Below are 25,377 nucleotides of genomic sequence, written 5' to 3' on the forward strand. Positions count from 1 at the left end.
GGCGACTGACTCTCAGCCTCGGGAAGCAACCTGGTGATATCCTGAACTTTTGCCCCAGGAAAAACAAAGTCTGGGTTGGCTTCTTCACCTGCGGGATCATTTGATACCAGCCACCCAGACAGCTGATGAAACTGTGGGTGTGCGTAGGAGTCCAAATAAGAATACTGAAAGAGATTGAGACCCGCACACTGTCAAAAAAAAGAATACATCCAAAACTGAGCCTGAATGCAAAATAAAGCTGTTTATTAAAACATGGTGCCCAAAAAAATCAGTGCATAAATGAAAGGTGAAACCAAAACACGAACGTTTCGGCCTCAGGGCATCATTGGTGTGAATGTCGGCACACACACCTGGCTTCTATTTCAAGGGTAATTGCATGTCACATGATCAAGCAAGAAAACACATCAGGTAATCTATAAATCTGTGCATAGTAGAATAGAATGTATGATACAAAAGCGGACAGAGAAATATCATCAGTTATTGCTTTTATATGTGAACATTCCTCAGAATAAAAAACACAGGATTATAGAGTAGGGTGCTAGAGACACCACTAGATGGGGGTGTTGAACACCAATGAGGCAATATACCAGTTACATAAAACCCTTCAATAACAATTCTTCATTCATGCCTGATGGGTGAAGAGGTGTTTTTTTTTAATTTTTTTAAATAGAACATCCACCTGCATTCTGTCTGGAGAAGACTAAGTACACGCTTTACCACCCCTACTTGAATGTTTCATCTGTTGTATAGCACAGAAGGACATGGAGGAGACTCTGTGACCAGCCTCTGAGAAATGACTTGCAATAGGGGATTTATTGCATGGACCGGAGATAAGGAATATCACATTAGAAGAGCTGCATGTAAGCCTTTTGTTTGCCAATGGCAGAGCTGCTGAAAACACTCACTTTGTTAGAGGAACCTTACATGCTGCACAACTATGGCAGGGATAGAAGCCAGTCACCTCGTCCAGTCTTGCGTCACTTATTTTCAGGGGGACAGCCCGAACAATGAAGTCCCTGACATTCCTGGCCCTGTAGTGTGAAAAGAGAGGAGGGACAGAGAAAATAGCTTGTCAAGCAGGATCAGACGTTTCTTATCGCTCCCTTGATGTGATGTCATCACTCGGAGGACAATATTTAGTGGCGCAGAGATTCATGTTTTTTTTAAATTACTTTTATTCCTTCCGGGTTGAGGTCTCACCAAGGGTATGTACTCTACTGAGAGCATCATCAAGCCATTCTTCAGGGGTACGATCGGTCGTCAGACTGTCTATACATTTTCAAAGTCTCATTTTCAAACTGCTGTATCAGTACAAATGCGCTAGTCTCAGAAATTGTGTGTACGCTAATCCCTTTAGAAATGTGGGATGTGCACGAGGCATGTAGAATACTGTTCTTGTCTGTAGGCTTTGTATACAAAGTAGTCAAGGACCCTGAGGCGAGGTGTCAAGGAAGGATATCTAGCTATGACTGATCTCGGCTGTGAACTTGATAGATTGAACCATATGATTAAGGTAAGCGAGAATCATCAAACACATTCGAGGGGACCATTTCAAATGAGAAACTCATCCTCAATATATATTTTCCACAAGTATATGTTGGGGGAAAGGGTTATTGTGCCAAATGAACTTGTATTCCAGATAAACCACAAATTTTCTCAGAGGAAATGGACCCCATTGTCGCTCCCTGTTTTTGTAAATAGTAACAGTCTTCAAACAAATTGTTAGTGTAGAGCAAAAAAATTGCTTGAGCAATGAGGCCGAAATCTAAATGGTCATCACCAATTTCAAGTTCAGATAGCTGTTTAATGAAAATCGCCAGTGTCTCAAGTATGAGGGCAGTTACACCACAAAAGGAGGTGGATCCGGTCAACATAATGGGAAATAGGTTCAGTTTAACTGTCATTACATGCTACAATAGGCTGTCCAGGGGGGTTCTCTAATGATTTGTGAACGTTAGGAAGGCAGTGCATAAGAGGGACTGAAGGGAAGTCTTTTGTAAGAAACTTAAGTTCAGATTGGGAGATGTGGCCCTCTACCAATGCGTTTGAGAAAATAGACAATTTCCTCCTTTAAAAATGGTGGTAGGGTTGCTTTCCATCCTGGTGTAACAAGTCCCATTAGAGTTGGGACATGATCTCAAAGTCATTGTCTTTTATTTAACAATACTAAGCTGCTTTCCTGTTGCTGCTGCTCGGGGACGACAGTGTATCGCGTTCCACTTTCCCAATGTCTCTGTGTTTAGATGACTGCAGGATTAAGTCAACATTCACCAGATTACAAAAAAATGTCAATATTGACATTGTTTACTGGTGGACAAAAGTTATTCAGTAGTGGGATTGTACACCTGCACATTGTCTTTGAAATATTTCAACTTGATGGATCTCTAGAATTTGAACGTCAACTTTGATCTTACATAGATGATTTGGTAGAAGGGGGGGACATGGGACAAAACTTTTAAGGCATTGCTCAGCCGGTGTCAGGTTGTTGTCGGACAGGTTGAAGATTAGATTCTGGTCCTGCTGTTCGGCCAGTGCTGAAATCTTTCTCCCCATTCCGTGTCGACCCCTCCTCGTTGTCTTTGTCTGGTGTTGTAGCAGTACTGTTGGTCTTGATCCTGCTACAGGGCTGTGTCGTTCTCCTTCCCTTTGAAAACCTTAATCAGAGTCCGATTGGAAATCGGAGGTGCTGGAGCCAAAGGTGTAGGATGTCTTTTTCTTCTAAACTGACTTGCTTCTTAGGTTTTCCATAGCCCAGTGATGGTGCGTTCAACCTCCATGGGTACACCCTGTCATCGCGGTTGTCCATGGTATCTCCTCAGTTTGCTTATCTTTGTCTTTTGTAGGTTATCATGGTTATTTTGATCTTCTTCCAGAGCTTTAAAAGGTTCTGGTTTCATAGATCTGTCTTAGTTTTGGTCAGTACCCAATGAGTGTGTTCAAGGATAAGAACCTTAAGGTCCAAGGAGGCTTTATTGAGGACCTCCCACCACTTGATGCAGAAATCCTCATCTTTGCGACCCAGAGTAGCTACTTTCTGAATACGGAGGCCTCTTGGGATCCTCTTTGACCTTACATACTCACTCAGTGTCATGCCATGTAGTTGAGGCCTGGTTTCCTTGATATTTCAGTTTGCAGGAGAGGTGGTCAGCTGAGGGAGCCAGCATTTGGAAGGGGCCCGTGTTAGGAAAAAATGGGTTTTAAATATCCGCCTCAGTGTAAGTCCGTGTGTGTGCTTGGGCATCAGTTAAGCCTCCGATTTCTGCAAAGGACAAAATATCCACTACAATTCAAAAGTGGTGACTGCAGACGGGGAATAAATAGATAAATGATGAGGCCATCTGCGCTCTTTTCTGGTCCTTACTACTGAATAGTGTCTGTTCTAGGTGAGTAGGAGTCTAAATAAGAATACTGGAAGAGATGAAACCCTGTCGAAAAAAATGAATACATCCAAAACTGAGGCTTGAATGCAATATAAAGATGTTTATTAAAACATCATGGTGCCCAAAAAATCCTAGCGCAAGAGTCCATAAATGAAAGGTGAAAAGGTGTTTTGTTTTCACCTTTCATTTATGGACTTTCTTGCACCATGATGTTTTAATTCTATTTATTTCAATTGACTGATTTCCTTATGAACTATAACTCGAAATTGTTGTATGTTGCGTTAACATTTTTTGTTTAGCCTAATGTTGCTATTTTTCCTTTACTCTGAATTTTCTGATTTCTTTGTCTGAAAACAGTGTAGTACTCTGTGTAGTACTACTGCACTTGAAGATGTTTACTGACTAAAGCTAACGCTAGTTACATGGCTAACGCTAGTTACATGGCTAACGCTAGTTACATGGCTAACGCTAGTTACATGGCTAACGCTAGTTACATGGCTAACGCTAGTTACATGGCTAACGCTAGTTACATGGCTAACGCTAGTTACATGGCATGGAAGTCCATTCGAGGATCCAATACCTAAATAAAGTGTGTGGCTTCAGTCAGCACTTGAACACTCCCCTTCATGAATTCAGCCATTCTTGCACCAATTGAATCCTTTAAATGCATGTGGGGGGAGTGAACCAGTGCAAACTTCTGGGTGAAGGGTAGAGAATTGTAATATACAATTTGCATGCCACACCCCTCCCTTTGTAATGTGTGATGACTTTTCAAACAATGGCTTCATAAAATGCTCTGGTACTTACAAACACAAAAGGGAAGGTTGTGGTTGGCGTGAGCCATCACAGGTGAGTACACAGCTCTTTTACTCTGAGCTTTTATGTCAACGACTCACCCTGAATAGAAACATCCAAACCCAACAGAAAATATACATTTGCATCAGCTTGGCCACTGATTTACTACTTTACAATGTGTCAGACAGTGCTCAAACAGAGGTACTACGGCTCCCCCCAAAATGTCCCCACACGGTCCCTTTAACTGAGCCAGGTATCAGCTGGTAGTTACATTTTGACGACTCCTTAGTGTAAATGTTTTAAACAGATTCCAGATGTGGTTTCATGTCTTGCATCACATGTGAAGAGACCTGTGTGCTTTAAATCACGTCAGTAATCAGCATGGGCCAAGAAGATGTGCCATTCTGTAAAATGTACTACTATTACCATGAAAGTCTGTACAGTACAGAAATCCCTATCTTAAAATCAGTATAGCCTAATGATGTACGGTGAGCATAGAGGTGTTCTATATCAAAGATGGTGACTCAGTCCTTTCAGGCTGTCTGTGTGTACCTTAACTTTTTACCAGTCATATTTTCAGTGATGATGGCGCCGGAGGAGATGGCCGCCGTTTTACAGTCTCCAAACCAATTGTGCTATTGTTTCTGCAACCGTATCTTACGGAAGAAAACAGCTTCTGGATATCAGGACAGCGATCACTCACCTCGGATTAGACAAAGACTTCTTCAACAACAAGCAGGACTCACACGATATTCTCAACACCCCACAGGGCAGACATCCCAATTATTCGCAAAAGGAAGAGACTCAGAGGACGAAGAGCCAGATGCCTCGTCCGGACCCGGCAGAAGACAACTAGGAAAGCTGCCGTTACGTCAATATTACATGCCAACGTGCAATCATTGGACAATAAACTAACGTTGGCCTAACTTTTTACATGTTGAACTCTAACACACAACAATGAGTCAACATGACTTTAATTGAATTTGTCTGGATACGGTTCATGATCTGGCAATGGCCATTTACCACCAGTGTACGCGGGCCAAGGGCACTGTGCCAACGACATGCATTCACCATTACACAGATGGCATGCCCCAAAGAGGAAAACATCTTGCCAGCCAAGTGATGCCTTTGTCTATACAGGCACTCTTGCTGTGGGTGAACACTGCCATTCATTATATCATAGATAGATAGATAGAGAGGAAGGGGAGTAATGTCATTCATAAACACAGTCTGCCGTAGGGGCCGTTCATCAATCTTTCTCACATGTCTTTGAACAGACTTATAGCCTCTGTCATATACAGTACATCTACACTATCATTCAAAAGTTTGGGGTCACTTAGAAATGTCTTCCTTTTTTTTGTACATTTAAAATAACAACAAATTGATCAGAACTACAGTGTAGACATTGTTAATGTTGTAAATGACTAATATAGCTGGAAACGGCAGATTTTTTTTTAATGGAATATCTAAATGGGGCGTACAGAGGCCCATTATCAGCAAACATCACTCCTGTGTTCCAATGGCACGTTGTGTTATCTAATCCAAGTTTATCATTTTAAAAGGCTAATTGATCATTAGAAAACCCTTTTGCAGTTATGTTAGCGCAGCTGAAAACTGTTCTGATTACAGAAGCAATAAAACTGGCCTTCTATAGACTAGTTGATGATGGAAAAAGATGTATAGCACAATATAACTCTACAGCACAATGTATGGGGTAACTTTATTTCATGATGTTCACAAAAAGCAGCACCACGAACAACACTGCACGCCATGCAACCACTACAGATGTAGGATCTTAATGTGATCACCCTTTTGCAGGAGAACTTTGAGGTTTAATAAGGCATCTGAAGTTTGTAATTTCCACTTAGAAATGTCAGACATTATTTTTTTTCCCTTCCGAATAATGTATCAACCCCTATAAAAATGTCAATTTAATTATAATCAACATAATTCACATTTCCTGTAGCTGCACGATTATTTCCTGCTGTAGCAAACTGGCTGCAGTACTTGAAACTCAACTTGGATTATGTGCCTTCTCCATTTCTGAAACTATTTGGTTTGCTGCTTGATTCCTTCATAACACTGACATTTAACAGTTGTGACTCTCACTCTTCTTCGTTCCCCCTCTTCAGTTTTTTTATGTAATACTTGTATAATATCCCTAAATTACACCCCATCCACTAGTCCTACAGATAGGGAGGGCAAGAATGTAAGCAGTTTTCATCCCATGAGCCTTGTAGTGGTCACCAGAGGGAGCAACCAATAATAAATGAGTATGGGCACATGCCTTGTGGGTAATTGGGAATGTTCTTAATATAAGGTAAAATATAGGCTATGATGGGGGATAGCCAACTGTCATGTAGGTCTATGTGCCAATGGTGGGAAATGCGTAGTTCGTGGTCCAGTGACTACTGTGTTGCTGACCACCTCCTGAACTCTACTTGACTCGGGCTGGCATTCAATCGAATCAGTGCTGAAACTGTTAAAACTGCACTACACATACAAATGTGTCTGTAAACACTGTCTAAGCAGTTTAAAAAAGGATTACAATGTCGTTACCTATCCAACTATCACGTAAACTAACTAGGTTTGTGGACAGTGGTACCTTTTGCACAATATATTTGCATGTCTTTACTTTCACTGATCTAACATGGGAAAATAACAAACAATTGCCCTGAAAGTGAGGGTACAAAATGAAACTGACTTTAATATTAAGGCATGCATTTGTGTACATTTTTTTTTCAGCAGCAGCTACAGACTGGAGTTTGTGGATTCTTACCGTTGTCCTTGGCTGGCTAGTCAATGGAATTACATGAATATACACCACGCAGCTGAGCCGGCAGCTCATTTGCGTGCTGCACTGCTCGCCACAGAGGTCTCATCTGAAGCCCCAGTTCCAATTCCATTGATGTGGGATCAGTATGCCTGTTGGTTCTGAACCATGTCGGGCAGGGGACCCTGCGACTATATTTTGGTAGCTCAATGTCAAGTGCACCTCTGTCGTAAAACCATCTGCCAGTGGTTCACCAGGAAACCCTTCACAGTATATGCACATTCCCCTCTTCACCGTCCCTCTGAATTGATGTGTAATAAGAGCAGCTAATGTATTCATTCATAACAATAAATAGCTTGTTTGAAATCACAATAAGCCCAGAGGGACTATTGAGTCATTTTCACAGCTGGGGGATTTCATAAACATTCTCAACATGTCAGACCAAGGACTTAAATGTCTCACTCTTAAACTATTGGTAAGACAAACATCTGGTAAATTAGTTTAACACTTCCTTTGGTTTATTGTAATACAGCTGTACACTCATGATTCAAATTTGTCCTCTCGTGTGGAAAAGGACCATTTATTGTAACAGATGCTGCACATTGCAGAATGCAATGTACAAGACTCCTTTCTTCCTAGAGAAGCCATCAATAATATATTTTTGTATCTCCTGCCATTATACTGTATTTTCCAACAGTGATTTTCATGATGTCCTACTCAGTGTTTGGGGAGTAGTGAACTTCATGTAGGTCAACTAGTAATTACATTTTTTGCCATGTAGTGGGGTAGCTAACTATTGGAACGACACACTAATCTTTTGGCAAAAATAAAATATGGGTAAAATAGGCAATAAATGAATGTCACTTGAAAGTCATTTTTGTGTTTTAAAGGCTAAATTGCACATTTTGTTAACATGACCCCAAAGTGATCTGATCTTTGAATTTGTTGTCTTTGACATTTCAGATTGACATATGGTACAAAGTAGTTCAAATTAACTTTAGTTCAGTTAACCATATTTTTTTAAAGCGTAGCTTCACTTCTTCCAACAGGAAGTGATTGGTAGCTTGGTGAACTATATTTTCAGAGTTGCTTCCCCCACACTCTCCTACTCAAAATATGCTTTCGTCTCCTGTAATGGCATAATAGGTCTATAACTCAAGGGAGCTTCAGTCAAGCCCATTTATGATTCACTAAATGTTTTCTTTACCATGACAAAGTTTTACCTTATTTAAAAAATAAAAAAAACACTAGAGCCTACATATCAGAGAATCGATCACAAGTTTAGTGTGTCCTTGTGCTTGAGAGTTTATACTATGCGACACAGGCCTTGCAGGTGTCTGAGTCTGGGGCCCCATCCAACTCCCAGTCCCCCGCTTTTCTTCCACTTCATAGCCTCGGCCCTTTGCCTCCGTGGGCAGCTTTGATAAATAATGGGAACAGACATTTCAGTGCCTAACATACCCACGGGCAAAACCCTCCCATCAAATTCCATTTGACTCAGATTTGTATCTCACCTAGCTCTTCTATTAAAAATACTGTAGCAATTGCGCTTTATCTACAAAAGGATTAGAGATTTGTTGCATTAGACCGCCTGCCATGGTAATGATTTGAAATAGATTGCCTCAATATTTGGAAATCATTTCCAAGTTTTAGCTTCCACCCACATCAGATGTCGGGGATAGGCTTGGATCGGGATGGCTGAACAATGGTTCTACAGTGAAGGGAAGGAGTTGCATTCCAATCATGCATGTAGTTGTTTAAAATGAACCCATCTGTATAGATCACAAAATAATCTGAGGGTTCAAGTGAAGGGAAATTCCAGTCTACCTATATTGAATCTTATCATTGTCTTTTTTTTTTTTTAACGAGACAAGTCTGTTAAGACTTATTTTTTACCTCCCTTTGTGTTTATGGGACTTTGCTGGGTCTCAAACCAGGGTCTAGATCACTGAGTCTGATGGCTATATCAAGATTGTCTGATGGCTATATCAAGATTGCGCCGACAGAGATGATCACCTCGCTTCAAGTCCTTAGGAAACTATGCAATAATTTGTTTTTTTATGTATTATTTCTTACATTGTTAGCCCAGAAAATCTTAAGTGTTATTACATACACCCGGGAAGAACTATTGGATGTAAGAGTGACGTCAACTTACCAACAGTACCACCAGGAATACAACTTTCCCGAAGCGGATCCTTTGTTTGGACCGCCACCCTGGGCATTGGAACTAATCCCACAGGCCGACCCAAAACAAAGTTGTCACCGCAGGAGAGGCAGACTGAGTGGTCTCCTGGTCATACTTAGAAGGCGCGCACACCATCCATCGCTTCCGAGCATATTACTCACCAATGTCCAGTCTCTAGACAACAAGATGGATGAAATTAGGGCATGAGTTGCCTTCTAGAGAGACATCAGAGTGTAACATTCGGGATATGTTGTCAGTCGGTACAGCCACCGGGTTTCTTAATGCGTCGCGCCGACAGAAACAAACATCTCTCTGGTAAGAAGGGAAGGGTGTATGCCTCATGATTTAAGACTCATGGTATAATCATAACAGCATACAGGAACTCAAGTCCTTTTGATCACCTGACCTAGAATTCCTTACAATCAAATGGCGACTGCATTATTTCTCAAGAAAATTATCTTAGATTATTCTCACAGCCGTGTATATCCCCCCCCCAAGCAGATACCTCGATGGCCCTGAAAGAACCTTGCTGGACTCTATGTAAACTGGAAACCATATATCCCGAGGCTGCATTTATTGTAGCTGGGGATTTTAACAATGCTAATTTGAGAACAAGGCTACCTAAATTCTACCAGCACATTGATTGTAGTACCAGCTCAAGCAAAACACTGGACCACTGCTACTCTAACTTCCACGATGCATACAAGGCCCTCCCCCGCCCTCCCTTCGGCAAATCTGACCATGACTCTATCTTGTTGCTCCCCTCCTATAGGCAGAAACTAAAACAGGAAGCACCCGTGCTTAGGTTTATCCAACGCTGGTCTGACCAATCGGATTCCACGCTTCAAGATTGCTTCGATCACGTGGACTGGGATATGTTCTGGTAGCCTCAGACAATAACATTGACGTATACACTGACTCGGTGAGTGAGTTTATTAGGAAGTGCATTGGAGATATTGTATCCACTGTGACTATTAAAACCTTCCTTAACCAGAAACCGTGGATTGATGGCAGCGTTCACGCAAAACTGAAAGAGCGAACCACCGCATTTAATCATGGCAAGCCGACTGGAAACATGATCGAATACAGTGTAGTTATTCCCTCCAAGGCAATCAAACAAGCAAAGTGTCAGTATAGAGAGAAAGTAGAGTCGCAATTCAACGGCTCAAACACGAGTCTTATGTGGCAGGGTCTTCAGACAATCACAGATTACAAAAAGAGAACCAGCCCTGTCGCGGACATCGACGTCTTGCTTCCAGACAAATTAAACAACTTCTTTGCACGCTTTGAGGACAATACAGTGCCACCGACACAGTCCGCTACCAAAGACTGTGGGCTCTCTTTCTCCGTGGCCGACGTGAGTAAAACATTTAAATGTGTTAACCCTCGCAAGGCTGCCGGCCCAGATTTACAACTTTAACAATGTCTACACTATATTTATGATCAATTTAATGGACAAAAAGGTTGCTTTTCTTTCAAGAACAAGGACATTTCTACGTGACCCCAAACTTTTGAACGGTAGTGTATATGCTGTATTTTATACCATCTATTTTATCTTGCCTATGCCGCACGGCCATCGCGCATCCATATATTTATATGGACATATTCTTATTCCATCTCATTCCATTGTGTGTGTGTATAAGGTAGTTGTTGTGAATTTGTTAGATTACTTGTTAGATATTACTGCGTGGTTGGAAATCGAAGCACAAACATTTCGCTACACTCGCATTAACATCTGCAAACCATGTGTATGTGACCAATAACATCTGTTATGATTAGATTTATTCTCATCGCTAGTGGAAATCCCTGTCCATCAGCTTTAGTTTTAGAGGACGTCTTGGATGGCAAACAGGCCCTATTATCTGTGGCGCATTTGTATTCATGGCTCTAAGAAAAGAGGCAGATATTTGTGACTTCCTCTTTATGGTAGTAGCCATAGTCTGTCTCTAATTGTGAAAAGAATTTGCAAATCTGCACTGTTTAACCCTGCAGTACGGACTTTCTAAATCTTATGTTTACTTAGAAATGTAGTGCTCAGTATAGGTTTACTCTCTGATTTCAACCGTTTAATAGTGTTTACTATGTTCAGTATCAAAAAACCTTGTAGTCTCATTTCAAAGAGCCCTGGCTATTAGTTGGGCCACTGGGTATACAGTGGTATACATTCAAAGTATTCAGACCCCTTCCCTTTCACACATTTGATTATGTTACGGCCACACATTACCCCACACATTATGTCTACACACAACCCCATAACAGAAATACCTTATTTAAATAAGTGTTCAGACCCTTTGCTATGAGATTTTGGAATTGAGCTCAGGTGCATCCTGTTTCCATTGATAATCCAAGAGATGTTTCTCCATAATTCTTAAATGGAAGAAGTTTGGAACCGCCAAGACTCTTCCTAGAGCTGCCTGACTGCCAAACTGAGCAATTGGGGTTGAAGGGCCTTGGTCAGGGAGGTGACCAAGAACCCAATGATCACTCTGACAGAGCTCCAGTGGTCCTCTGTGGAGATGGGAGAACCTTCCAGAATGACAACCATCTCTGCAGCACTCCACCAATCAGGCCTTTATGGTAGTGGCCAGACAGAAGACACTCCTTAGTAAAAGGCACATGACAGCATGCTTGGAGTTTGTCAAAAGGCACCTAAAGGACTCTCAGACCATGAGAAAAAAGATTCTCTGGTCTGATGGAAACCAAGACTGAACTCTTTGGCTTGAATGGCAAGTGTCACATGAGGAAACCTCAAATCAAATCAAATCAATTGATTTGATTTGAATGGCAAGTGTCACATGAGGAAACCTGGCACCATCCCTACAGTGGAGCATGGGGGTGGCAACATCCTGCTGTGAGGATGTTTTTCAGTGGCAGGGACTGGGAGACTAGTCAGGATTGAGGCAAAGATGAACGGAGCAAAGTACAGAGGGATCCTTGATGACAACCTGTTCCAGAGCGCTCAGACTGGGGTGAAGGTTTACCTTCCAACAAGACAATGACCCTAAGCACACAGCCAAGATAACGCAAGAGTGACTTCAGGACAAATCTCTGAATGTCCTTGAGTGGCCCAGCCAGAGCCTGGATTTGAACATCTCTGGAGAGACCTGAAAATAGCTGTGCAGCGATGCTCCCAATCCAACCTGGCAGAGCTTGAGAGGATCTGCAGAGAAGAATGGGATGGGATGGGAATGGGATACACTATATACAGGTGTGCCAAGCTTTTAGTGTCATACCCAAAAAGACTAGAGGCTGTAATCGCTGCCAAAGGTGCTTCAACAAAGTACTGAGTAAAGGGTCTGAATACTTATGTAAATGTGATATTCCAGTTTTTGCTTTGTCATTATGGGGTATTGTGTGTAGACTGATGAGGGGGAGAAACAATTTAATCAATTTTAGAATAAGACTGTAACGTCACAAAATGTGGGAAAAGTCAAGGGGTCTGAATACTTTCCGAATGCACTGTATTATAGGCTCAGTGCTCTTTCATGTAGATGATTTCTACGAGGAGATTGAGCAACCACGATGGATCAGTGGTGCACATACGGAAAACGGTTGCTGGATCCGTGCCCAGATTCCATTCAAATATCCAATCGTAAACATTCACAAATGTGTTCTCCCCCTGGGTTGGACCCTCTGCAAGCACAACGGATCCAGCACAGCTCCCCCACCTTAAGGGGCCCTCTGGAGCCCTGAGAATTATCTTCTGGCTGCTCCCACGGACAAATCCTGTATGATTCCCTTGCACCCACACAAGTTTTTCTGTGGGAGAGAACACAGCGTTAAACGCTGGTCTTCAGGGAGCACACTGATATTGATAGTTACACAGGGTTTTTGGAGTTTAACCTAGTAATCAGTTTTGATAATGAATGTGTGGATGTTGTGTCTAATGCATTTAAGAGTGCATATGATCCAAGTCTCTAAGAACTTTGATCATATTGTTGAATGCCCTCTCAAATTCCATTCCTAGAGCAATGCCCTGTTTGTTTTCCAGAGTGTCCATAGGACCATCTATCAACGCATACAGTAGATAGTGCCGACAAGGAATCCCCAGAAAGGAAATAACATCTCAGACCTGTCTAACACATGCCTGACCTGCTATCCAAGCACATCATTAAACTACCATTCATTGGCCTGCAGGGGTCCTCTTATCTGCCTTTTCATATGTGTACGTTATTGGTGAATAGCACTGCAAACTGGGCTAGGTAGCACTGCAAACTGGGCTAGGTAGCACTGCAAACTGGGCTAGGTAGCACTGCAAACTGGGCTAGGTAGCACTGCAAACTGGGCTAGGTAGCACTGCAAACTGGGCTAGGTAGCACTGCAAACTGGGCTAGGTAGCACTGCAAACTGGGCTAGGTAGCACTGCAAACTGGGCTAGGTAGCACTGCAAACTGGGCTAGGTAGCACTGCAAACTGGGCTAGGTAGCACTGCAAACTGGGCTAGGTAGCACTGCAAACTGGGCTAGGTAGCACTGCAAACTGGGCTAGGTTACATCTGCTCAAAATAAGTACACCCTCTTGCATGATGCTGACCAGCCATATGGACTTAATGAGATTCCGTGGAATTTGTGCGTCAGCCTGCAAATCTGATACTGTGACAACCACAAAACTAGACCAAAAACAAGGCCTTGTACAGAGTTCTGTCCACTTCATTGAACACCGCCTGAGCTTGTTGGGCATCCCTGCCAACCCCCTGTCCTGACCATGGCTGTTTTCAAAACCACTCCACCCTTCCCCCACTCCTGTCACATATCTATCTGTCAGGGTGTCGAGCAGTGTGAATTGTGTACATGCCTATACGCACCCCTTGGTTAATGCTCAGGTCAGGGATGTCACTCTCACTCTCCCCCAGCCATCCTGCAGTCATGAAACTGGAGATTTGGAGAATGGCACATTTGTGCATGCTCTGTTCATACCATTTTCCCCTGGCAGTGGGCCATTCCATTAAAAGGTGTCTCTGTGTAGAGAAATGTCAAATGGGACGGGGAAAAAAACAGGACACTTCTGGAAGGCTTTGCCAGGCTGCTGGACTCACCCTTGACAACTAGGCGGGAAACAGACAAGACACTCAGGGTTTGGCCGTTCGTTCACAGGAAGAATACAGGTCGCAAGCGTTGAGAGAGGGAGCAAGAAAGGAGTGAGAGGTTAAGGAACTGAGAGACCAAACTCTGATCAAGAGATGTTCTTTGGAACAGCTCTATGACTCAGAGTTGGCCTGGTCTCTCTTGTTACTATAAGCACCACCGGCTGTGAACAGGACCGTGGGACCATTTAGGTGACTGGCTTAAATATATCTTACTCCACGACCCCATGCTGACTGGGGAGGATGGGGGCGGTTGAAACCCCCCACCTCTTCTATGTAAAACGCAAAAACATCTGGCGTTTGGAAAAGAGCATTTTCTCCACAATAGGGAAAGCGTAGTTGACTGTCTTTACTGGCCGGGTCACAGCAAGATGAGCTGTCCAAACAACAATGGCTTTTTAGAGGCACAATTTGAACATATGCATGAATATATGCACTGTTATCTGACGTTATCTAATCATCATGTTCAATTGGAATGTATATGAATTTGTGTAATATATATAAGAAAGACAATGCTATTTCTCGCCACCCGGTAACCTTTTCACTAATTGCGAAATGCATTTTCTCATACCAAAGTTTGCGGATTCATTTCAGTGCCTTGAGCACTGTTCATTTAGTGGACTCACTGTCTTGACAATTTACCCACCACTCCATGTCCTTTATAACCCAGAATCATCCCAATATATAATACCAAACCCCATCTACAGTTTGTAAAAAGTGGTCACTAGTCACTGACTGAATCAGATGAATCTACTGTAATCCCAACTTCAACCAATCAGTGTTAAAAGGCCATGATGGATCCAGAATCAGTTTACCTCACTTTAAACCAAATCACAGCCACTTTGTGCCATTTGCATTTTTGGGGTGTGTTTGGTTTATACTCGGCAGATTGAGAAACACATTGAGACAAAGGAGAGTTCCCCTCTTCTGCCACCTCCCTCTTTTCCCTCTTCCCCCACCCCTCTCTCACACACACCACATTCATTCAGAGCCCAGTTTGGAGTCTAATCACTTCCTCACACACACACACGTTATCTCTTTCTGGAGCAACATGCACAGGCTAACCCACTACCGCCTTCTCTTTCTCTGCTTGACTGGAGTGCTGCTGTTGCCTCTCTGCTGCGGTGAGTACTGCAATAGGCAGGGTGTTTATCTGTGGGGAGATTGAGTACCATGAAAAAACAGAATGTAAGAACTGAGAACCTGTGGCATGTGTATCTGTTTGGATTGACCTCTGATAGAGGCAGGTGTGTGTGTGTGTGTGTGAGTATTATTGGGTGATCTAGAATACTGAGGGGAGTACTGAGGGGAGCAGGTGTCAGCTTTCCCACTGGGCACACACTGGTTGAATCACCGTTGTCTCCATATCATTTCAACTAAATTACGTTGAATTGACATCTGTGCCAAGTGGGTTGTGTATTTAGGTGAATTTTAAGACTGAGAACTTTCTGTAAGATCATTTTTTTTTTTTAAAGTTAAAACAAAGTGGAAAGTTTTTCCCCTGAACGTTTTGCCAGACTTGCACAAATATTTCACAATTGTAATGGTGGGATGAGGCATTGACGACTATCAGATTTACAAATCCAGTTAGTTGGTCTGACTTTCCATACAAATATCTTTTGATCTAAGTCTACTCAGCTAAAACGCTTCAAAGTGTGGGAAAGTCTGAAAACACAAGCCAGTGAACCAAGCCGTACGCAACCATGTTCCTCTCTCAAGCCCTGGGGGCAGAACAATCACCCGGCGACGTAATCCTGCTGCAGGTCCCAGCCAGCCTCCTCCTTCACTCCCTCTAACCCCCCCCCCTGTCCCACTGTGGGCCACATTGACTTTCAGGCAGTGAGTGGGAAGCTTGATTGTTCTCAGTATATGTTTGCAAAGTGCCTGTCAAAACACTCAGTCCATCAGGTAGCAGTGGTGGACACGTTCCAATTCGGAATGAAAGACATGTGCAACTTGCGCATTACATTAACAAAAAAAAGGGCAACCTAATTTAAATAAGGAAACATCTGAATAAATTAATGATCATGAATGGCATGATATGTTGCTTGATTTTTTTTTTTGTTGTTTTTGACATTTCAAAAGTACAGTTTTTTTTCGCATTTCATTATGGTTGGAGGCTTAACATGGGATGGGCTTTTCAAAAGGGTTGGCAACTTCCACATCTGGGATTGTATCGATAGGGACTTTACATTTTTTTTTTCTATTTGATGAATCATAATTAGAGCAAATGAGGCCACATTTTATGTCACGCTAACCCTGTTTGCCTGTCTCAAATTTTGTTGGTGAGAATATTTTGCCCGTGCTTTGCAATGTTGAGGCTGTGTTCAGCCTCCTTAAAATAAATGTACCTTGACTTGGGCCACTGCCCAGATTGAGGAAATGTCATTATTTTGCAAACCTTGGTGGTAATGACACACAAGAGGATGAAATATAGACCTAAAAACCAAACAAAGCTGTGATGCTGTATTGGGTGTCCTACTCATTTCACCTCATCTCATCTCACCTTCCACCTCATTTAACACGTGATTTACACTGAACAAAAATATAAATGCAACAATTTCAAAGATTTTACTGAGTTACAGTTTATACAAGGGAATCAGTCACTTGAAAAGAAATGAGGCCCTGATCTATCGATTTCACATGACTGGGAATACAGATATGTATCTGTTGGTCACAGGTACCTTAAAAATAGGTAGGGGCCTGGATCAGAAAACCTGTCAGTATCTGGTGTGACCACCATTTGCCTTATGCACATCTCCTTCGCATAGAGTTGATCAGGCTGTTGATTGTGGCCTGTGGAATCTTGTTCCACTCCTCTTCAATGGCTGTGTGAAGTTGCTGGATATTGGCGGGAACTAGAACAGGCTGTCATACACGTCGATCCAGAGTGTCCCAAACATGCTGAATGGGTGACAAGTGAGTATTTAGGCCATGGATGAATTGTGTACAGATCCTTACGAGATGGGGCAGTGCACTATCGTGCTGAAACATGAGATGGTGGCGGATGAATGGCACGACAATGGGCCTCAGAATCTCGTCACGGTATCTCTGTGCATTCAAATTTCCATCAATAAAATGCAATTGTGTTCATTGTCCGTAGCTTATGCCTGCCCATAACATAATCCCACCGCCACCATGGGGAACTCCGTTCACAACGATGACATCAGCAAACCGCTCGCCAACGTCCCGTACGGATGAAATCGGGATTCAAAAGTGAGCATTTACCCACTGAAGTTGGTTACGAATCCGAACTGCAGTCAGGTCAAGGCCCTGGTGAGGACGACGAGCATGCAGATGACCTACCTTGAGACAGTTTGTGCAGAAATACCTCTGTTGTGCAACCCCCCCCCCAACCCCCCGTTTCATGCCAGGCAACGTTTTGACAGTGTTTGGACAAGCTCGACATCATTATGGTTCCCTGTTGGAGGTAGACAAAGGACCGCTCCTTTTAATAGGGTGTTTGAAAACAGTCATTCAACACCTACCCCCAGTTTGCTTATATGGCTGGCGTTACTGTATTTTTGCAATAGCTTTCCCCCTACAGGCTTAGCATGTGATGTGGTCGGTATTCTGAACATGTTTGTTCAGAGCCCACTATAGGAATCAGCTGAATCTTCAGGATGCAAAGCAATGGGATTGAGATTCCCTTCCCATAGTTCCTTCCCTGGAAAGCACATACTGTGACTGTCACGAACCGGCTCAAAGCCCGTAACAAAAGGGAGACAACGTGGAGATAAGGAGTAACAAAATATATATTTATCAAATAAGTAACTAAGTACAATATACAATGGTATGTGTAAGTGAGTGTTTTGCATGTATGAATGTGATAATGCAGGGTGTTACCAAAGGTACCCAAAGCAAACAACCAAAAGGCCACCAAGAAACACAACAAAATCTAGAAAGGTGTCTGCATGGAGAGAGTCTCCTCCATGAATGTGGAAGATGTTTATTTATCCTGGAACACACCGGGCCCAGGTGTTTCCCATGTAGCTGACGACCCTGCCAACTCCGCCCATCGGCATCCTAATAAGGAAACAAGAACAAAGCGAGAATATGGCAGACAGAGTGGGAGGGTCGTCACAGTGACCACAATGGAACCTTTTCCTCCTAAACTGGTGGGCAGTGTTAAGACAAGCAGCCTGTCTTCTCAGATGAAGAACAGATCCACTTACGCTCACTATAAAAGGTTTGTGTCATTTACTGTTGTGTATGAGAATGTTTTTTTTGAATACTTTCATAGAGGTAGCATGAATCTTGGTCCTGAGAGGAGACTGTGACACATAAGCATTATGTGGTGATCAAGGACAGGAAGCTATAGAGGACAGCAGCACACACATTGCCTCATTGCCTCATTTTTTTCTAAGCTGCCCACAGCTTGCCCACACAATGCCGGATACTAGTGAATTGGTGTTTTCTTCCACATAGCACTCCATTGCCAGTCGTGGCGTGTTGACAGAGAATGGGATTGTGTATCTGAAGGCATGATGGCAGACTGCCACAAGCTACAGTTCATCTCTGGGTTAAAAAAAAAAGAGAAGCTAGCATCAAAGCCCATCTGAAAGTTATCTGGTAGTAACATTGACCACCCATGTACCTTATCATTTTGCACTGACCCTTCCCATTAGACATCATAATATGTGTAGGGCATCATAATATGTGTAGGCCATCTCTTCCACTTCAAGGCAGCCTTTATGACTCCTCCAGAAACAGATGATCATGGAGCGGGGACTGGAGCGGAGCCCAATAAATCCTGTACAAGTAGACCGAACTGGATTAGGAGGAAGTTTGGGGCAATGGTTGCATGTGAAACTAGAATGAGGAGGAAGATGGGCACAATACAATTATAAACTAGTTCACTCAGATGATCATGAGTCTCACTGTCTGAGGACATTTTAACGCATCTTGAAAAAAGCAGGGGGTCCCGGTTGAAATAACAGAGGCAAACGCATACAATATGTTGTCATTGGGAAATGCTCTACACTAATACATCTGTATATTCATTTAATTTATTTTTATTCAACCTTTTATTTAACTAGGCAAGTCAGTTAAGAACACATTTTTATTTACAATGACTGCCTACCCAGGCCAAACCCTAACCTGGACGACGCTGGGCCAATTGTGTGCCGCCCTGTGGGACTCCCAATCACGGCCCGGTTGTGATACATCCTGGAACTATAAATCAATCACATGCAACTGATGGATCCCTATTTATATAGGCATTTTTGGGATAAGGAATTGGGCTATTGGGGTCAGTTCCCATTCTCTGTTCTTCAGAACTTCCGGTCCAAAGTGCAGGGTCCAGAGCTTCTGTGAGTTCTATGGACCAAAAACCACCAGAGCCCTGTAGTGGGTAGGCAGGGTGACCCCTGTCCTGAGGTCTCCCATATCTCTCTTTTTTTTTAACCAGCAAATCATGTCCTCTCTTCCTGGACTCCAGCCCTGGTTCGCATGGCCTATGTGATGTGACTTTCCAAACTATTTGATGATGATGATGTACCGTGGCTGCCATCGTCTCTCCCTGATGTCCACCCATTAGTAAGGTCTCAGGTAACTGAATGGAAGTCCTGCAGCTTGAATGCTGTTATAGAGAGGATTACTGATTCTCTTGAGTAAGTTTAGACTTAGATGCTTAAGGAAGTTAGTTTCATTGAAATTACTAACTGATGGATAGGCTAACGAAACAATTGTCAATGATTTATATTGGGGTAGTACATCATTTCCTTGAGTGACATCAGTGCTGTCCAAATCAAATCTGACTTTTGCCACCTGTGTCCACCATCATGATTGACTGACAGAACCAGCTTTGCTGTAGCTATTGTTGTCGCTTCTTTATTTATTTTCCTGACCCACCTTAATAACCTGAGTTTGTCTCAAATATTGCCTGACCAGATAAGCTGTTCTAAATTAAGTTTGAGCAACAGCTGTCAGAACTAAGAGCTGCGCTGATATTGATTGGTTTGGAGGAGCTTACCTCTCATTTCCTAGTTTAGTGCTGTGCAACTGCCCATTTCAAACAGTCAGCCAAACATCTGCTGACTAACGTACAAGGTGTGTATGGGTATGTGTATGTGTATGGGTACAAGGTGTGTATCAGTCTCATATTACCGCTTTACCTCTTATCAAAATCTCCTCACTGTTCGATAATAAAAGGAAAATTGGTTGGAAATGAAAAGGGCACTATAGAACAATACGAGGCATATTTGTTTAGGGTTCTCACTTGTTGGGGGAAAAGGGTAGAACATTTGGAAACCACTGCTTTTAACTGTAAATGATGCAGAGATGTTACGTTTTCATTTTAGTAATTTAGCAGATGCTGTTATCCAGAAATGCATACAACTCGTGAGATGGCATTCACTACCCAGTATATTTTGTCCTTATCGCGACTGAGATATATTTTCCTCACAGAAACATCTTTGTTGCGGTGCGTGGGTAAAATCATTGGGGAATCCCACCCAAGAAAATTGCCATTATTAAATCCTATGTGCTGTGATAATTGCGTTGTTTGCTCTATAACCTGTTAGTTCATATGCCTTGACACAGTGATATATAGACCTACCGTAAGGCCGAGACATTAAGAAGACACAGCGGCAGAAAAAATCCAACTGCATCTTTCTTCATCACAAAACCTCTGTCTGGTGGAGTCCACATAGCATATTACATGTAACAAACAGTTACATGACCTACAGCATGGTCAAGCAAGTTAATGTTTCTGACATTTTCAGACTACTAAACTATTTATTTTAGAACCGTGGACAGTTACCCCAAGTCGCAAAGAAAACAGCCGATGCCTCCACTATTCCAGCACATTTTAACTTCAACATTTCAACATCTATTCAACTCTGCTTAGTCTAATACAGTGACAACTAAAAGATACCAAAAACAATTTAGTCCAATCAACATAAGCTACATTTGCTGTGTTTGTCTATGGTACTGGTTTCTGTGTGTGTGTGTGCAAGTAGAAAAAAACATGTTGACTCACCTTACTTGTAGAGAAACTCCAATGCCTCTTTCATGTTAACTGAATGGTCTATCACTTTGTCATACAGTACATACATTTGGTTTTTGTTGTCCTAGGCTACCTGGTCAAAATGCTTGCTCGCTAGCTTAACTTCCTTTCATGGGCAATGATGCGCCAGACCAACTTGTTAACATTAGCCAGCCAACTACATCTAACTGCATGTTGAACTTCCATCCTCTCAGTCCAGGGGCACGATGTATGAATTTATGGTTGGATCAGAATCGCGTTATAATCATTGGCCAGTATGGAGATTTAAGTAAAGCCACAAGTCCAAATCCATTTCTCCATCCATTGCTAATTTAGTAAAGGGACGATTTAAGCTAGCTAGCTACCGGAGCACAATGACACAACGAGATGCAACAATTCTAGTTTTCTGTTTAATGTGATGTGATTTGGTTTGAAGCCAAATACAAACTGGCTACACTTGATTTTTATTTGTTTGGTGCGCCAGGACCATTCACAGCTGAGCTCACTCAGTTTAGCTCAATGCTGATTTTCTGTTAAAAACAAAATATCAAGGGAGGCCAAGCCAAATGCTCGCTGGCTCCCTTGCATTCAACGCTACAGGTGGCAACAATAACATACACCTTTTGACAAGACAGCATAGATGGGCTATACATACAGTGGGGCGCTATTTCGTTTGCTTGGAAGCTCGCTCAGTAAAATACATTCAGCCTCTTGAGGATTGAAGACATTTAAGAAACACAGAGACAAAATATACTTTTTGGGGGGTAGCCTAGCTTCCCTTGGCTTCCATGAATACATGCAACTGCTTTGTAGGCCAGGCACAATTCATGGACGCCCCTCCCCACTCGCGTGCCAAAACTATGCATGATTTCCCTTGAGTAACTCCCTTGAGTTAGCACTGGACTCTACATCCATTAATCATAGTAAATGATTAAGACTGCCATTAACATTCAACAGCCTCTGCTGGATATTTACAGACCATTAGATTATTCAGAATATAAAAGTTCATCACGTAATTTAAGGAGTGTTAATGGGCTGTCTGTAAATACTGATAAAAAATACTTTAATAATGCTTGACGATGAAAGAGCTCAGTGAATTTAAAGAGAAGTCGAGATGGATTAACCCATTTTAAAGGTTTACTGAGATTTAGGATATTTGGCACCATGATCTATTTCTCCTTTTTATTAAATTGTTTTATTTGGTGGGGTGGATTGAACTGTCCATATGGCCTCTGAAGTGATCATTTACTATAAAGTTCATCTTTGCGAGACATGCTCAGACCTCTGTAGTCCCAAGCTATCGGTTGTACACTGTAGATACAGCTATATGCCTCAACTCTAAATTAATATAAGATAGACCCTGTCTAATTTCTTGATTTTTATTTGGTGCCCATCGTTCCTATTATTTTGGAGTTGAGACATGTAGCTGTTTCTATACAGCCGATAGCTTGGGACTCCTCTTGACATTATACCACTTTTTAGGTCTGAAAATATCTGATAAACGATGCATTTTGAGTGTACCATCTCTTTAAGCTATATTGATGCTAGCTGTGTGCCAAACAGCACTTGGGAAATATAACATTGTAGGTCAGCTTTCCCCTCATCTTTGACCTTGATTTTGGTCAGAAGCTTTTTATTTGTTGTTTTTTTTGGACCCAAACCCAATCTGCTATTGTCTCACTGCGTTGACATAACCTTCTGTTTCTACTCCATCCCTACAGGCCAAACTGTATATGATGACTACGGTGACACAACACAGACACCGGACTACGACTACAACGCCACCTTTGAATACATCTTTTTCAGTATGTTAAAACACCTTCATTTTTGGGGTTTTGACTGATTTTTTTATTTATTTTTATCCCCCTGTTTGTACAAAATAATTTAATCTGCTTCCTTGTTTGTGTTTAATTCTTTGAACTAAGTACTGGAAAGTACCTCACAAATGTGTTGTTCACTAGGCAACGCTAGTACTGAGGACCTGGACAAGTTTCTAAGAGCAAGTGAAGAGGAGTTTTATGAGGGAGAAGATATGGGGGAAGAGGAAGACACAACCTTCTCGACCACTATGTCGACCACAGACAGCAGCATAGCGAAGGTATCTGTCACGTTCTGACCTTAGTTCCTTTGTTATGTCTTTGTTTTAGTTTAGTCAGGGCGTGAGTTGGGGTGGGTAGTCTGTTCTTTTTTTCTATGTTGTGTTTATGTGTTTGGCCTGGTATGGTTCTCAATCAGAGGCATGTGTCGTTCGTTGTCCCTGATTGAGAATCATACTTAGGAAGCCTGTATTCCCCATTTTAGTTGTGGGTGATTGTTTTCTGTTTTGTGTCTGCACCAGACAGAACGGTTTCGGTTTCATTTTTCGTTCTCTTGTTGTTTTTGTATTTATTATATATCATGAACACTTACCATGCTGCGTATTGGTCCGATCTCTCATACGCCTCGTCAGAGGAGGACGAATCCCGTTACAGTATCCCAACATGTTGCTGCAGTCGTTTGTGTCTGATAAGGCTCCCTTTTATCTCCCAAACACTGTAACAGTGCCTGTCCTTCTCCAGCGGTCTATTGTGTATAAAGTTCACCTTTGAGGAATATATCTTTTAAGATGGAGGCTTAAACCAAAACCACATACCTCTGCCCTGAGAACACTGTAACGCTGACCTTCTGTTCCAAGCTTGCGGAAGTTTACTTGTGTTTTGCGTGGGTGTGTGGATTACCCAGAGACAAACCAACACTGGAGAGATTTAAGACAGATGGGTTCATTTGGAACAATAAATGTACTAGGAATCAGAGCAATTTTGGAGCCACTTCTCCTGCTGCTACTTCCACTACAGTTGTAAGTGTTTTCAGTTATTTTAAAATAGGCCACATATCTAAATTCAATTCTTAACTGACAGCAAGAACAAACTGACACTTTTGTTAAGTTAGCCTAGTCGTACTTAAAAATGAGTGGATAGCTTTACCAAAATGGTAACAGTACTTGATTATTACGATACTTTCTCTGGAAAATACCATTCAATTTAGTAATGACATCTGATACATACTGCTTTGAGAGTGCTTATTTTAAAAGTACAAATTCAGCACATTTCAGTGGCTTAGTCAATATCTCAACAGGTGGATCCTATTATCAATACGGGTCTGTCTGAAAGCCCCATCTGCTTTTTATCTCAAACTCAAGTCCAGGAAACCATCATCAACAAACACTTTGGGATTTGTCCAAAACTTCCCAACCATGAGTCTAAACTCTAGGAGGGTTTAGTCTTCGCCAGTTAAACAAACACTTATCATTGGAATTCATGTTTAGATAGAAGCTCTCCCTTGTCTGTGTAACAATAGAGTGCTGGATGGCCATGTGGAGTATCGTAGTGGGGGGGGCTTCAAACTCACTTGCTCAAGATTCCTTCAGATCCTTTCCAGGGAATGTCAAGGAGTATATATAACACTGAGGTTAAGTAACAATGCTACACCATGTCTTTAGCTGGTGTGTATCTAATTATTTGAACATTGCACATTCATATAGAGTTAATGCTGAAGATGCAGACTATACAATATACAGAATAGATATAGTATATATAGTAATGTATTATGCATACACACATACAGTACATGCTAACACATTCACATAACTGTCAAAATGTTAGAAGGCAGCTGTAATTATTGCCTTCTAGCCAGACAAAAGCATACAGTATTTATATGACAGACTTGAACCCTACATCTCTCCCACAAGAAATTCCATTGAATCTTTCAGTTTAACAATTTTTGGGATGTCCATGGCAGTGGTGGACATTGGTGGCAGTGATCGAGTCTTACTCTGTTCTCGTCTGATCACCTTGCCACTCCTCAGTTTTATAACTCTGGTTATCTTTTATTTTATCCTGTGGAGGACGGTTGTTATTTTATTTTATTACGGTTGAGAAGGACTTACATTGCTGTTGTGTATTGGTTTGTACAGGGCTCCAGGACAGCTCCTCCATGTTTGCTGCTTGTCCTGGCCTTGACCGTGCACCAGCTGGGCCAACTCCTATGAGAGGTACCATCGACGTTATAGGATGCACACATACACACACTCAGGAGGTGGGTCACACACACGCGTTAAAATACATGTACTGAATACACACTTGAAACCCACTAATGCATAATAATGCATACTACAGATTTAAGTGGGATACATTA

General features: G+C 42.1%; 1 long non-coding RNA gene across 1 annotated transcript; it reads right to left on the reverse strand.

Moving 5' to 3' along the window:
• Window positions 1-221: 221 nt before the first annotated feature.
• LOC112229753 lies at window positions 222-24,032 on the reverse strand. Its single transcript, XR_002950213.2, has 2 exons — window positions 23,614-24,032; window positions 222-1,031 (listed from the first exon to the last, which is right to left on the reverse strand). It is a non-coding gene; the product is annotated as an uncharacterized LOC112229753 (long non-coding RNA).
• Window positions 24,033-25,377: the final 1,345 nt, after the last annotated feature.

The sequence above is a fragment of the Oncorhynchus tshawytscha genome, linkage group LG31 (genome assembly GCF_018296145.1).
Source record: "Oncorhynchus tshawytscha isolate Ot180627B linkage group LG31, Otsh_v2.0, whole genome shotgun sequence".
Lineage (NCBI taxonomy): Eukaryota > Metazoa > Chordata > Actinopteri > Salmoniformes > Salmonidae > Oncorhynchus > Oncorhynchus tshawytscha.